The sequence below is a fragment of the Oncorhynchus kisutch genome, linkage group LG6, assembly GCF_002021735.2.
Source record: "Oncorhynchus kisutch isolate 150728-3 linkage group LG6, Okis_V2, whole genome shotgun sequence".
Taxonomy (NCBI): domain Eukaryota; kingdom Metazoa; phylum Chordata; class Actinopteri; order Salmoniformes; family Salmonidae; genus Oncorhynchus; species Oncorhynchus kisutch.
Window position 1 is genome coordinate 6,713,233 of NC_034179.2, and position 16,385 is coordinate 6,729,617.

At 45.3% G+C, this 16,385-nt stretch overlaps 1 protein-coding gene across 1 annotated transcript in view; it reads right to left on the minus strand.

Annotated features, from left to right (window-relative positions):
* LOC109879710 (cingulin) overlaps positions 1-11,095 on the minus strand; it is a 69,551-nt gene extending 58,456 nt beyond the window's left edge. The window contains exon 1 of the mRNA XM_031826055.1: positions 10,883-11,095. The gene's annotated coding sequence lies outside the window, so the exon portion shown is untranslated. The remainder of the gene's footprint in view (positions 1-10,882) is intronic.
* Positions 11,096-16,385: the final 5,290 nt, after the last annotated feature.

Here is a 16,385-nt window from a genome sequence, read left to right on the forward strand (position 1 = left end):
TTAGAGTGTAGAGGTGGCAGGTAGCCTAGTGGTTAGAGTGTAGAAGTGGCAGGTAGCCTAGTGGTTAGAGTGTAGAGGCGGCAGGTAGCCTAGTGGTTAGAGCGTAGAGGTGGCAGGTAGCCTAGTGGTTAGAGTGTAGAGGTGGCAGGTAGCCTAGTGGTTAGAGTGTAGAGGTGGCAGGTAGCCTAGTGGTTGGAGTGTGGAGGTGGCAGGTAGCCTAGTGGTTAGAGTGTAGAGGTGGTAGGTAGCCTAGTGGTTAGAGTGTAGAGGAGGCAGGGTAGCCTAGTGGTTAGAGCGTAGAGGTGGCAGGTAGCCTGGTGGTTAGAGCGTAGAGGTGGCAGGTAGCCTAGTGGTTAGAGTGTAGAGGAGGCAGGTAGCCTAGTGGTTAGAGTGTAGAGGTGGAAGGTAGCCTAGTGGTTAGAGTGTAGAGGTGGCAGGTAGCCTAGTGGTTAGAGTGTAGAGGAGGCAGGTAGCACAGTGGTTAGAGTGTAGAGGTGGCAGGTAGTCTAGTAGTTAGAGCGTAGAGGTGGCAGGTAGCCTAGTGGTTAGAGTGTAGAGGCGGTAGGTAGCCTAGTGGTTAGAGTGTATAGGCGGCAGGTAGCCTAGTGGTTAGAGTGTAGAGGCGGCAGGTAGCCTAGTGGTTAGAGTGTAGGGGCGGCAGGTAGCCTAGTGGTTAGAGTGTAGGGGCGGCAGGTAGCCTAGTGGTTAGAGTGTAGAGGTGGCAGGTAGCCTAGTGGTTATAGTGTAGAGGTGGCAGGTAGCCTAGTGGTTAGAGTGTAGGGGCGGCAGGGTAGCCTAGTGGTTAGAGTGTAGAGGTGGCAGGTAGCCTAGTGGTTAGAGTGTAGAGGCGGTAGGTAGCCTAGTGGTTAGAGTGTAGAGGCGGCAGGTAGCCTAGTGGTTAGAGTGTAGAGGCGGCAGGTAGCCTAGTGGTTAGAGTGTAGAGGCGGCAGGTAGCCTGGTGGTTAGAGTGTAGAGGTGGCAGGTAGCCTAGTGGTTAGAGTGTAGAAGTGGCAGGTAGCCTAGTGGTTAGAGTGTAGAGGCGGCAGGTAGCCTAGTGGTTAGAGTGTAGAGGTGGCAGGTAGCCTAGTGGTTAGAGTGTAGAGGCGGCAGGTAGCCTAGTGGTTCAAGTGTAGAGGCGGCAGGTAGCCTAGTGGTTAGAGTGTAGAGGCGGCAGATAGCCTAGTGGTTAGTGTTGGACTAGGAAGGTTGCAAGTTCAAAACTCCTGAGCTGGCAAGTCTGTCAGCTAGCAACTTACCTTGGCTTACTGCATTCGCGTAACAGGCTGGCTCCTCGTGGAGTGCAATGTAATCAGGTGGTTAGAGCGTTGGACTGGTAACCGTAAGGTTGCAAGATTGAATCCCAGAGCTGACAAGGTAAAAATCTGTCGTTCTGCCCCTGAACAAGGCAGTTAACCCACTGTTCCTCGGCCGTCATTGAAAATAAGAATTTGTTCTTAACTGACTTGCCTGGTAAAATAAAGGTCAAATTTTAAAAAACAAAGATTAAACACTTCAACCAACCGATAGCGCACGTCGCTCTCACTTCAAGACTATGGCTATCTATGTTGCCTGTATGATAGCTAGAGAGGTCTTTAAAAAAAAATGTAATAGTATCTTTGAGACTCAAAAAACATAGGTAATGGCATCGTGCCAAACACAGTTCACATCTTAACAATCAGAGGAGAAATCCTCTTCACTTGATCCAATCCAAACGTCCTTTTATGGGAAATCTGGTGTGTTATATGAAATCAGATGAAGGATTTGTTGTTGACTCCATTTGAAGAGCTGCTGCTAATAGTTTGGAACGTTTTGTAGTGACTCTTTATAACAGGACAACTATTTATCTTCATTAAAGCCAAACAAACAAACAAACGAAGGGGCAGAAATCAGAAGAGTCAGGGATCTATCCCCTAGACTCTCTAGACAGATCTAGTGCTTCTTGTATGTGTAGACGATGCCAGGTCTCGGGTCTGTGCAGGGTTGGGCACTATCACCTCCTTCCTCTCCTCTATCTCACCCCATCCTCCACTCCTCCCCCCATCCTCCATAGGGCCCTATGTTCCTCCAGGAACCATAACGATTAAGGGCCCTACATCCCTCCAGGAACCATGAAGATTAAGGGCCCTGCGTCCCTCCAGGAACAATGACGATTAAGGGCCCTGCGTCCCTCCAGGAACCATGACGATTAAGTAAATAGGAAAATATGTATGTTCAAAGTGTACAAGAAACAATGAGGGAGGTGTGGTTCAAACTCATTCTCTACATACCAGCCCAGCAGACATCCTCATTCTCTCTACATACCAGCCCAGCAGACACCCTCATTCTCTACATACCAGCCCAGCAGACACCCTCATTCTCTACATACCAGTCCAGCAGATATCCTCATTCTCTACAGAAACACAGAGACTGCCAAAAAATAGTTTTTATTCAATGAATTGTGTCGCACGAGGGTGAAAGTAGTGCACATTATAGGGAATAGGGTGGCATTTGGAACGTAGAATACATACTAGAGGTCGACCGATTAATCGGAATGGCCGATTAATTAGGGCCGATTAATTAGGGCCGATTAATTAGGGCCGATTTCTAGTTTTCATAACAATTGGAAATCGGTATTTTTGGATGACGATTTTGCCTATTTTTTACAACTTTATTTAATCTTTATTTAACTAGGCAAGTCAGTTAAGAACACATTCTTATTTTCAATGACGGCCTAGGAACGGTGGGTTAACTGCCTTGTTCAGGGGCAGAACGACAGATTTGCACCTTGTCAGCTCTGGGATTCAATCTTGCAACCTTACGGTTACCAGTCCAACGCTCTAACCACCTGATTACATTGCACTCCACGAGGAGCCTGCCTGTTACGCGAATGCAGTAAGCCAAGGTAAGTTGCTAGCTAGCATTAAACTTAATCAATCATAATCACTAGTTATAACTACACATGGTTGATGATATTACTAGTTTATCTAGCATGTCCTGCGTTGCATATAATTGATGTGGTGCATATCGTTGCTCCAATGTGTACCTAACCATAAACATCAATGCCTTTCTTAAAATCAGTACACAGAAGTATATATTTTTAAACCTGCATATTTAGCTCAAAGAAATCCAGATTAGCAGGCAATATTAACCAGGTGAAATTGTGTCACTTCTCTTGCGTTCATTGCACGCAGAGTCAGGTTATATGCAACAGTTTGGGCCGCCTGGCTCATTGCGAACTAATTTGCCAGAATTTTACATAATTATGACATAACATTGAAGGTTGTGCAAGTAACAGGAATAATTTAGACTTATGGATGCCACCCGTTCGATAAAATACGGAAAGGTTCTGTATTTCACTGAAGGAATAAAACGTCTTGTTTTCGAGATGATAGTTTCCGGATTCTACCATAATAATGACCAAAGACTCGTATTTCTGTGTGTTATTATGTTATAATTAAGTCTATGATTTGATAGAGCAGTCTGACTGAGTGATGGTAGGCACCAGCAGGCTCGTAAGCATTTATTCAAGCAGCACTTTCGTGCGTTTTGCCAGCAGCTCTGCTGTTTATGACTTCAAGCCTATCAACTCCTGAGATTAGGCTGGTGTAACGACGTGATGTGAAATGGCTAGCTAGAAAGCGGGGTGCGCGCTAATAGCGTTTCAAACGTCACTCGCTCTGAGACTTGGAGTAGTTGTTCCCCTTGCTCTGCATGGGTAACGTTGCTTCGAGGGTGGCTGTTGTCGATTTCTTCCTGGTTCGAGCCCAGGTAGGAGCGAGGAGAGGTACAGAAGCTATACTGTTACACTGGCAATACTAAGAACATCCAATAGTCAAAGGTTAATGAAATACAAATGGTATAGAGAGAAATAGTCCTATAATTCCTATAATAACAACAAACCTAAAACTTCTTAACTGGGAATGTTGAAGACTCATGTTAAAAGGAATCACCAGCTTTCAAATGTTCTCATGTTCTGAGCAAGGATCTGAAACGTTGGCTTTCTTACATAGCACATATTGCACTTTTACTTTCTCCTCCAACACTGTGTTTTTGCATTATTTAAACCAAATTTAACATGTTTCATTATTTATTTGAGACTAAATTGATTTTATTTATGTATTATATAAAGTTAATACAAAAGTGTTCATTGTTCATTCAAGGACTGTTATTGTTAAAACCACAGGAGGTTGGTGGCACGTTAATTGGGGAGGAGGGGCTCGTGGTAACGGCTGGAACGGAATCCGTGGAACGGCATCGAACACGTGGTTTCCATGGTTTCATTATTATGATCCGTCCTCCCCTCAGCAGCCTCCACTGACTTAAACATGGAAATCCTCTAAACAAGGTGAGATTTATGTTTGTGGTTTTATTTTTCAAATGCTGACATCAGCGCACTTTATGTAAATGAATAGACACCATTGATTGACGGGAGAACAAAAGGATCCTTGTTTCCCCGGTTGTTCCGTTTTGACAAACACAACATTTTTAGGTTAAATATAGGAGTCCTACCAGGAGTCCTACCAGGAGTCTCACGTCAAAATTAGACGTTTATCCATGTTTCTCAAATGTCATATTTCAGAGTTTTTCCAAACGTCAAATTTTGAAGTGTTTATTAGGGTCAAATTCAGGCATTAAATCCAGGCATTAACTCTGAATGGTTAAGGTAAGGGGTTAAGTTTAGGCATTAACTCTGAATGGTTAAGGTAAGGGGTTAAGTTTAGGCATTAACTCTGAATGGTTAAGGTAAGGGGTTAAGGTTAGGCATTAACTCTGAATGGTTAAGGTAAGGGGTTAAGGTTAGGCATTAACTCTGAATGGTTAAGGTAAGGGGTTAAAGTTAGGCATTAACTCTGAATGGTTAAGGTAAGGGGTTAAGGTTAGGCATTAACTCTGAATGGTTAAGGTAAGGGGTTAAGGTTTGGCATTAACTCTGAATGGTTAAGGTAAGGGGTTAAGGTTTGGCATTAACTCTGAATGGTTAAGGTAAGGGGTTAAGTTTAGGCATTAACTCTGAATGGTTAAGGTAAGGTGTTAAGGTTAGGCATTAACTCTGAATGGTTAAGGTAAGGGGTTAAGGTTAGGCATTAACTCTGAATGGTTAAGGTAAGGGGTTAAGGTTTGGCATTAACTCTGAATGGTTAAGGTAAGGGGTTAAGGTTAGGCATTAACTCTGAATGGTTAAGGTAAGGGGTTAAGGTTAGGCATTAACTCTGAATGGTTAAGGTAAGGGGTTAAGGTTAGGCATTAACTCTGAATGGTTAAGGTAAGGGGTTAAGGTTAGGCATTAACTCTGAATGGTTAAGGTCAGGGGTTAAGGTTTGTGATTTGGCTTAAAACAAAAACATCAAAAACACCTTTCTATTGCTGTGTGTGAATAGTTGAATCATCTAAACCTTGAATAATCACATAAATCTGATCACATAAATCTGATCTATGTTAATGTAGGGTCGGTATGGGGAGGGAGGCGGGTGTTAGCTATATGAAAACTAAGCACACAGGTTTAGATGGCAGGGTGGGCTGCTGTGTGAATGGACCCGGATTACGGTCCGACTAACCTGCTCGCCACAGGAGTAACCACTGCGCCACCCGGGAGGTCCGACTAACCTGTTTTAACTCACTAACAGAGTTTATAAAAAACACAAAATTCCTTCTTCAGGAATCAACACAACCCTAAAAAAAATATTCTCACCATATGCTGTATCGCACCATTAGCTCTGAAAACAACAGCACAATGTTTTGGATTACCATAGGTCCTCCTGAAATACTGTTTACAGCCACTAGGATCTCCAAGCTGTTACTGATGTGGCCCTGTACAGACCTACAGTAGCCTTGTCTGTAGCCTGTTCTGCTCAATGTACTCCAACATGCCTTTTACTGACACGGACTGAAGGTATGTATTTTACAACCACTAATTACCTTCTCAACTAAATAACAATGACCAAGGGACCACTCCCTTCCACCTGGTACATGTTAACAACATTTCAAGGAATGAGTGGATGGACACACTGGTAGAGCAACAAGTTTAGCAGCAGGAGCTCTCTGAGAAACAAGTCCTAATCCAGATCTACTGGTCTGTCTACTTCCTTCCTGTGTTGTGTGAAAGAAAAATAATGCAACAAAATTAAGACAGACAGACAGACAGACAGACAGACAGACAGACAGACAGACAGACAGACAGACAGACAGACAGACAGACAGACAGACAGACAGACAGACAGACAGACAGACAGACAGACAGACAGACAGACAGACAGACAGACAGACAGACAGATAGGAGAGGGACAACAGCCTTCTATCTATCTATCTATCTAAGACTGGCAGCTTCCACCCAGACACTACTGCATGCCTTTCACTGTCTGTTACAATACCGAGAAGACACTGTACCTCTCTTTGAAGGGGAACATCTCCAGGACCACGGTATTACCTCTCTTTGAAGGGGAACATCTCCAGGACTACGGTATTACCTCTCTTTGAAGGGGAACATCTCCAGGACTACGGTATTACCTCTCTTTGAAGGGGAACATCTCCAGGACTACGGTATTACCTCTCTTTGAAGGGGAACATCTCCAGGACTACGGTATTACCTCTCTTTGAAGGGGAACATCTCCAGGACTACGGTATTACCTCTCTTTGAAGGGGAACATCTCCAGGACTACGGTATTACCTCTCTTTGAAGGGGAACATCTCCAGGACTACGGTATTACCTCTCTTTGAAGGGGAACATCTCCAGGACTACGGTATTACCTCTCTTTGAAGGGGAACATCTCCAGGACTACGGTATTACCTCTCTTTGAAGGGGAACATCTCCAGGACTACGGTATTACCTCTCTTTGAAGGGGAACATCTCCAGGACTACGGTATTACCTCTCTTTGAAGGGGAACATCTCCAGGACTACGGTATTACCTCTCTTTGAAGGGGAACATCTCCAGGACTACAGTATTACCTCTCTTTGAAGGGGAACATCTCCAGGACTACGGTATTACCTCTCTTTGAAGGGGCACATCTCCAGGACTACGGTATTACCTCTCTTTGAAGGGGAACATCTCCAGGACTACGGTATTACCTCTCTTTGAAGGGGAACATCTCCAGGACTACGGTATTACCTCTCTTTGAAGGGGAACATCTCCAGGACTACGGTATTACCTCTCTTTGAAGGGGAACATCTCCAGGACTACGGTATTACCTCTCTTTGAAGGGGAACATCTCCAGGACTACGGTATTACCTCTCTTTGAAGGGGAACATCTCCAGGACTACGGTATTACCTCTCTTTGAAGGGAAACATCTCCAGGACTACAGTATTACCTCTCTTTGAAGGGGAACATCTCCAGGACTACGGTATTACCTCTCTTTGAAGGGGAACATCTCCAGGACTACGGTATTACCTCTCTTTGAAGGGGAACATCTCCAGGACTACGGTATTACCTCTCTTTGAAGGGGAACATCTCCAGGACTACGGTATTACCTCTCTTTGAAGGGGAACATCTCCAGGACTACGGTATTACCTCTCTTTGAAGGGGAACATCTCCAGGACTACGGTATTACCTCTTTTTTATGTATTATATGTATGAAACACTGTAGGGAAGACATGAAGGCAGGTAGCCTAGTGGTTAGAGTGTAGAGGTGGAAGGTAGCCTAGTGGTTATAGTGTAGAGGCGGCAGGTAGCCTAGTGGTTAGAGTGTCGAGGCGGCAGGTAGCCTAGTGGTTAGAGTGTAGAGGTGGCAGGGTAGCCTAGTGGTTAGAGTGTAGAGGTGGCAGGTAGCCTAGTGGTTAGAGTGTAGAGGAGGCAGGGTAGCCTAGTGGTTAGAGTGTAGAGGAGGCAGGTAGCCTAGTGGTTAGAGTGTAGAGGCGGCAGGTAGACTAGTGGTTAGAGTGTAGAGGCAGCAGGTAGCCTAGTGGTTAGAGTGTGGAGGTGGCAGGTAGCCTAGTGGTTAGAGTGTAGAGAGGTGGCAGGTAGCCTAGTGGTTAGAGTGTAGAGGAGGCAGGGTAGCCTAGTGGTTAGAGTGTAGAGGCGGTAGGTAGACTAGTGGTTAGAGTGTAGAGGCGGTAGGTAGCCTAGTGGTTAGAGTGTAGAGGCGGCAGGTAGCCTAGTGGTTAGAGTGTAGAGGTGGCAGGGTAGCCTAGTGGTTAGAGTGTAGAGGCGGTAGGTAGCCTAGTGGTTAGAGTGTAGAGGTGGCAGGGTAGCCTAGTGGTTAGAGCGTAGAGGTGGCAGGGTAGCCTAGTGGTTAGAGTGTAGAGGAGGCAGGGTAGCCTAGTGGTTAGAGTGTAGAGGAGGCAGGTAGCCTAGTGGGTAGAGTGTAGAGGAGGCAGGTAGCCTAGTGGTTAGAGTGTAGAGGTGGCAGGTAGCCTAGTGGTTAGAGTGTAGAGGCGGCAGGTAGCCTAGTGGTTAGAGTGTAGAGGTGGCAGGTAGCCTAGTGGTTAGAGTGTAGAGGCGGCAGGTAGCCTAGTGGTTAGAGTGTAGAGGTGGCAGGTAGCCTAGTGGTTAGAGTGTAGAGGTGGCAGGGTAGCCTAGTGGTTAGAGTGTAGAGGTGGCAGGGTAGCCTAGTGGTTAGAGTGTAGAGGAGGCAGGTAGCCTAGTGGTTAGAGTGTAGAGGAGGCAGGTAGCCTAGTGGTTAGAGTGTAGAGGTGGCAGGTAGCCTAGTGGTTAGAGTGTGGAGGTGGCAGGTAGCCTAGTGGTTAGAGTGTAGAGGAGGCAGGTAGCCTAGTGGTTAGAGTGTAGAGGTGGCAGGTAGCCTAGTGGTTAGAGTGTAGAGGAGGCAGGTAGCCTAGTGGTTAGAGTGTAGAGGTGGCAGGTAGCCTAGTGGTTAGAGTGTAGAGGTGGCAGGTAGCCTAGTGGTTAGAGTGTAGAGGAGGCAGGTAGCCTAGTGGTTATAGTGTAGAGGTGGCAGGTAGCCTAGTGGTTAGAGTGTAGAGGTGGCAGGTAGCCTAGTGGTTAGAGTGTAGAGGAGGCAGGTAGCCTAGTGGGTAGAGTGTAGAGGAGGCAGGTAGCCTAGTGGTTAGAGTGTAGAGGAGGCAGGTAGCCTAGTGGTTAGAGTGTAGAGGTGGCAGGTAGCCTAGTGGTTAGAGTGTAGAGGTGGCAGGTAGCCTAGTGGTTAGAGTGTAGAGGTGGCAGGGTAGCCTAGTGGTTAGAGTGTGGAGGTGGCAGGTAGCCTAGTGGTTAGAGTGTAGAGGAGGCAGGGTAGTCTAGTGGTTAGAGTGTAGGGGTGGCAGGTAGCCTAGTGGTTAGAGTGTAGAGGTGGCAGGTAGCCCAGTGGTTAGAGTGTAGGGGTGGCAGGTAGCCTAGTGGTTAGAGTGTAGGGGTGGCAGGTAGCCTAGTGGTTAGAGTGTAGAGGTGGCAGGTAGCCTAGTGGTTAGAGTGTAGAGGTGGCAGGTAGCCTAGTGGTTTGAGCGTAGAGGCGGCAGGTAGCCTAGTGGTTAGAGCGTAGAGGCGGCAGGTAGCCTAGTGGTTAGAGAGTAGAGGCGGCAGGTAGCCTAGTGGTTAGAGCGTAGAGGCGGCAGGTAGCCTAGTGGTTTGAGCATTTGGCCAGTAACCAAAAAGTTGCTGGATTGAATCTCCGAGCTGACATGGTAAAAATGTGTCGTTCTGCCCCTGAACAAGGCAGTTAACCCACTGTTCCTAGACCAGTTAACCCACTGTTCCCAGGTAGCCTGTCATTGTTAATAAGAATTAGTCCTTAACTGACTTGCCGTGTTAAATAGATATAATAACATACGAAGTTTCACAGAATTATATCATGTGTAATAGTTTAACCATATTTTGTATCCATGTGACCTATTTGGCTATACTGCACATACAGAATTGCCTGTGTTGGCCAAGCAGCACTGTGTTAGCCAATCACCATTATGTTAGCCAAGCAGCACTGTGTTGGCCAAGCAGCACTGTGTTAGCCAATCACCATTATGTTAGCCAAGCAGCACTGTGTTATCCAAGCAGCAATGTGTTAGCCAATCAACACTATTTTGGCCAATCAGCACTATGTTGGCCAATCAGCACTATGTTGGCCAAGCAGCAATGTTAGCCAATCAGCACTATTTTGACCAAGCAGCACTGTGTTAGCCAATCAGCACTATTTTGGCCAAGCAGCAATGTGTTAGCCAATCAGCACTGTGTTAGCCAATCAGCACTATGTTAGCCAAGCAGCAATGTGTTAGCCAATCAGCACTATGTTAGCCAAGCAACAATGTGTTAGCCAATCAGCACTATGTTAGCCAAGCAGCAATGTGTTAGCCAATCAGCACTATGTTAGCCAAGCAGCAATGTGTTAGCCAATCAGCACTATGTTAGCCAAGCAGCAATGTGTTAGCCAATCAGCACTATGTTAGCCAATCAGCACTATGTTAGCCAAGCAGTGCCTTTAAATGTGTATTGTCAGATTATCTTTATTTTAGCTAGTCTATTCGTTGAGGTATTGTGTTATCACTGAGTGCAGAGTACAAGCTATCTAAGGACAAACATGATAACATGAACATAATGTATCGACCCTGGGTTTATAAGAGCGGATATCGACTGCTGCTCGAACATGCTTTTGCAGCACAGTCGATAACGCGCTCGATTTCGGGCTAGAAGGTCGAGGGTTCGAGACCTGCTCCCTGCCTGTTTCATTACGATAATAATAACCAGGACCTTCCACACAACATGATCGGCTAAAGTTTATTATGCGACGTTTAAGGCTGTACTTATTAAACAAATGAACTTGTGTCGAAGGCTGGCGCCAAGGTAAAAGTTGTCATTATACATTTCAGATGTCTGGAATGTCAAAACTTCAGTTCTTGTTATAAGCTGGTAAAATCATATTCATATCTCATATTTGTAATAACAGCACGTTGCATGTGGTGCGGAAAGTTTTTTTTACCGGTTTAAATAATAGACCACTGCGGTCAGAAGAATGGGTTCGTGACATACCTTTTCGTTTACGGTGACATCGCGCGCTCTCAGGTTGAGAAGTAAATGGTAATCCTCGCGCTGCTTCGGGATCAAGTTTGACTTGTGGGTGTTACCGGCAGAAGCGTGCAAGAGGACGAAGGCGTTCTCTAAACACACCTGACGCACACGGGAGAGAATAGACTGTTATTCTTCATATGGAACGTGTCATATTGTGGTGTGTACTGTAGGTTTAGGCTAGATTATGTTAGTCTCAAACATGACGACATAAAAAATAATTCAGCATCCCACAGAATTCCCCTTGAGGTATTTGGGGAAGTTACTGTGCCCTTCTCAAGGCCTCCCTCCCTCCCACAGAAAAAAATGGTGTTTCTCAAAACCATGTTTGGAAATCTGGTTTAGTCTCACAGTAATGAGCTATTCCAGGAATGTAACTATTACTGACGTACCGATTTACTTGGATCTTAGTTTGTTTTTTTATTCGTTTTTTATTCACAGGATTCTCCAATAGTACATTATAAGGAAAACATATACAGTTTATATATAAGTATATTTTAGCAATTAGATTTACTTTTAATACTTAAGTATTGTTATAATTTACATATACAGTGGTGTGAAGTCATGAAGTAAAACATGCTTTAAAGTAGTACTTAAGTGATATCTCTACTTTACTATTTTAATTTTTTGAAAACTTTTACTTTTACTTCACTACATTACTAAATAAACGTATATACTTTATATTCCATACCTTTTCCCTGACACAAAACATGTTTTATGCTTAGCAGGACAGGAACATTGTCCAATTCACGCACTTATCAAGAGAACATCCCTGGTCATCCCTACTGCCTCTGATCTGGAGGACTCACTAAACAGAGAACATCCCTGGTCATCAATCTGCTGCCTCTGATCTGGAGGACTCACTAAACAGAGAACATCCCTGGTCATCCCTACTGCCTCTGATCTGGAGGACTCACTAAACAGAGAACATCCCTGGTCATCCCTACTGCCTCTGATCTGGAGGACTCACTAAACAGAGAACATCCCTGGTCCATCCCTACTGCCTCTGATCTGGAGGACTCACTAAACAGAGAACATCCCTGGTCATCCCTACTGCCTCTGATCTGGAGGACTCACTAAACAGAGAACATCCCTGGTCATCCCTACTGCCTCTGATCTGGAGGACTCACTAAACAGAGAACATCCCTGGTCATCCCTACTGTCTCTGATCTGGAGGACTCACTAAACAGAGAACATCCCTGGTCATCCCTACTGCCTCTGATCTGGAGGACTCACTAAACAGAGAACATCCCTGGTCATCCCTACTGCCTCTGATCTGGAGGACTCACTAAACAGAGAACATCCCTGATCATCCCTACTGCCTCTGATCTGGAGGACTCACTAAACAGAGAACATCCCTGGTCATCCCTACTGCCTCTGATCTGGAGGACTCACTAAACAGAGAACATCCCTGGTCATCCCTACTGCCTCTGATCTGGAGGACTCACTAAACAGAGAACATCCCTGGTTATCCCTACTGCCTCTGATCTGGAGGACTCACTAAACAGAGAACATCCCTGGTCATCCCTGCTGCCTCTGATCTGGAGGACTCACTAAACAGAGAACATCCCTGGTCATCTCTACTGCCTCTGATCTGGTGGACTCACTAAACAGAGAACATCCCTGGTCATCCCTACTGCCTCTGATCTGGTGGACTCACTAAACAGAGAACATCCCTGGTCATCCCTACTGCCTCTGATCTGGTGGACTCACGAAATACAAATGCTTCGTTTGTAAATTATGTCTGCGTGGTTGGAGTGTGCCGCTGCCTATCCGTAAATTAAAAATATTTATTTAATATAAGGAATTTGAAACCATTTATCACGTTTACTTTTACTTTTATATATAAATATATTTTAGCAATTAGATTTACTTTTAATACTTAAGTATATTTTCAAACCAAATACTTTTAGACTTTAGACTCAACTCGTATTTTACTGGGTGACTTTCACTTTTACTTCAGTCATTTTCAATTAATGTATCTTTACTTTTACTCAAGTATGACAATAGGGCACTTTTCCCACCACTGTACATATGCTGTTTAAACATTCTCTGTCTCTGCAGAACAGTGCTAGCTGGTTTCCATTTGTCACTGGCACTTAGAATACAATAGACGATGTGACAGTCACACCCAGTCTTTACTAGGTAGGAATACATATCTCCCTGTAGGCAGCAGACAGCTGCTATTGTTCCTGTTGCTACAGAACTCCCTGTAGACAGCAGCTATGGGTCCTGTTGCTACATAACTCCCTGTAGACAGCAGCTATTGGTCCTGTTGCTACAGAACTCCCTGTAGACAGCAGCTATTGGTCCTGTTGCTACAGAACTCCCTGTAGACAGCAGCTATTGGTCATTCTGCTACAGAACTCCCTGTAGACAGCAGCTATTGGTCCTGTTGCTACAGAACTCCCTGTAGACAGCAGCTATTGGTCCTTCTACTACAGAACTCCCTGTAGACAGCAGCTATTGGTCCTTCTACTACAGAACTCCCTGTAGGCAGCAGACAGCGGCTATTGGTCCTTCTACTACAGAACTCCCTGTAGACAGCAGCTATTGGGCCTTCTACTACAGAACTCCCTGTAGACAGCAGCTATTGGTCCTTCTACTACAGAACTCCCTGTAGACAGCAGCTATTGGTCCTTCTACTACAGAACTCCCTGTAGACAGCAGCTATTGGTCATTCTGCTACAGAACTCCCTGTAGGCAGCAGACAGCGGCTATTGGTCCTTCTACTACAGAACTCCCTGTAGACAGCAGCTATTGGTCCTTCTACTACAGAACTCCCTGTAGACAGCAGCTATTGGGCCTTCTACTACACATCTCCCTTTAGACAGCAGCTATTTGGCCTTCTAGTCAGTGTTGTAGACATTATTCAGATAAGGTATGTCTCATCTGGCTAAACATAAAGCTAGAAGACAGGCTGAAGCATGCAGCCAAGGAGATCTGGGTTGTCACTTTATCATTCACTACACTAAGGTTCCCATTCCGGGGGCTTAAGGTTGAGGAGAGGGAGGGACCTGGGTGGCCAAGCAGCATTATTACACTGTTATGGCGTCTCGCTGAGGAGGTGTGTATGTGCGTGTGTATGTGTATCATAGCATGCCAGAGATAGGAGTGCCACCTGATAAAACCTTTCGTCAACCTACTGTTGGGAAAGGGGGAAAAGGTTAAACCTAGTTAGTTGTACAACTGAATGCGTTCAACTGAAGTGTGTCTTCCGCATTTAACCCAACCCTTCTGAAAGAGAGGTGTGGATGGCTGCCTTAATCAACATCCAGGTCTACGGGCACCAAGGGAGCAGTGGGTTAACTGCCTGGCTCAAGGGCAGAACGACAGATTTTTACATTGTCAGCTCGGGGATTGGATCCAGCAACCTTTCGGGTTACTGGCCCAACACTCCTCCCCACCAGAAGTGAAGTGGCATAAACCTCTGGTGATTGTGAAATATTTTAGCAGACACTAATGGTTCCTACTCTGAACTCATTAGACTATTTACACTCTTATTTGTCTTGTCAAAAAAACGTTCATATTTGGTCACAAATTCTTAAAGCTGGTATATAACAACGTAGTCAAAAACGTATAGGCAACCCTTGTTCAATATACAAATAAATGATTATGCAGTATGATTTAAAAGTTGATTTAAAATTGAAGTGTCAAGCCTGTTCCCCCTCTCTGGTACTCGAGGTCGCCATGCTGCCCATCATTACGCACACCTGTCACCATCATTACGCACACCTGTCACCATCATTACGCACACCTGTCACCATCGTTACGCACACCTGTCACCATCATTACGCACACCTGTCACCATCATTACGCACACCTGTCACCGTCATTACACACACCTGTCACCATCGTTACGCACACCTGTCACCATCGTTACGCACACCTGTCACCATCGTTATGCGCACCAGCGCTTCATTGGACTCACCTGGACTCCATCACTTTATTGATTGCCTCCTCTATATCTGTATGTTCCTCAGTTTGATCCCCGTGTCAGCATTAATGTCGTTTTGTTCCCCCTGTCCAGACGCTGTTCTTGACTTGTTTCATGTCGGTTATTTATTAAATATTCACTCCCCATCATAAAATGGTACATTCAGGGTGATGACAACGTAAGATGAAAAATTACACACTTTTTTTTCTTTGGATTCACTTCAGTGACTGATAGACTAGCATCGTTATGTTAGCTGTAGAACATCTTATGACTCAATGATGACTCATTCATTTCCCATTGTACAGAGGGATGGTTCAGACAAGAGTGGCCATGCGAAAGTGTACTCGTCAACAGATGACTCAATTCCAACCAGAGAGATGATGTCATCCTGAATGTACCTGTATGGGGAATAGAGAGGACGTTACCCCTATGTACCTGCATAGGAAATAGAGAGATGTTACCCCTCTGTAACTGCATGGGAAATAGAGAGATGTTACCCCTATGTACCTGCATGGGGAATAGAGAGGACGTTACCCCTATGTACCTGCATGGGAAATAGAGAGATGTTACCCCTATGTACCTGCATGGGGAATAGAGAGGACGTTACCCCTATGTACCTGCATGGGAAATAGAGAGGACGTTACCCCTATGTACCTGCATGGGAAATAGAGAGGACGTTACCCCGAATGTACCTGCATGGGGAATAGAGAGGACGTTACCCCTATGTACCTGCATGGGGAATAGAGAGGACGTTACCCCTATGTACCTGCATGGGAAATAGAGAGGACGTTACCCCTATGTACCTGCATGGGGAATAGAGAGGACGTTACCCCGAATGTACCTGCATGGGAAATAGAGAGGACGTTACACCTATGTACCTGCATGGGAAATAGAGAGGACGTTACCCCGAATGTACCTGCATGGGAAATAGAGAGGACGTTACCCCTATGTACCTGCATGGGAAATAGAGAGGACGTTACCCCTATGTACCTGCATGGGAAATAGAGAGGACGTTACCCCTATGTACCTGCATGGAAAAATACTCCAGTTTAGTATAGAATACTAGAGGTCTTACTATATAATTCTGGAGTAAACTGTAGTATAAACCTGTAGTTTATTGTAAAACACTGTACTACACACGGTAGTATCCCTCGATCATCTGTAGCATTTACTATAGAATGTTGTAGTATACTGTAGAATACTATGTACATACTGTGTTCAATACATGTAAGAACAGAGGCGCTGAACTATCCAAATCCTTGTCTGACCTACCTACTGATCTACCCACCCACTTACCTACCTACCTACCAACCTACCCACCTACCTACTGACCTATCCACCACCTACCTACTGATCTACCCACCCACCCACTCACCTACCCACCCACCCACTCACCTACCTACCTACCTACCTACCTACCTACCTACCAACCTACCCACCTACCTACTGACCTATCCACCTACCTACTGACCTACCCACCTACCTACCTACCTACTGACCTACCTACCTACTGACCTACCTACCTACTGA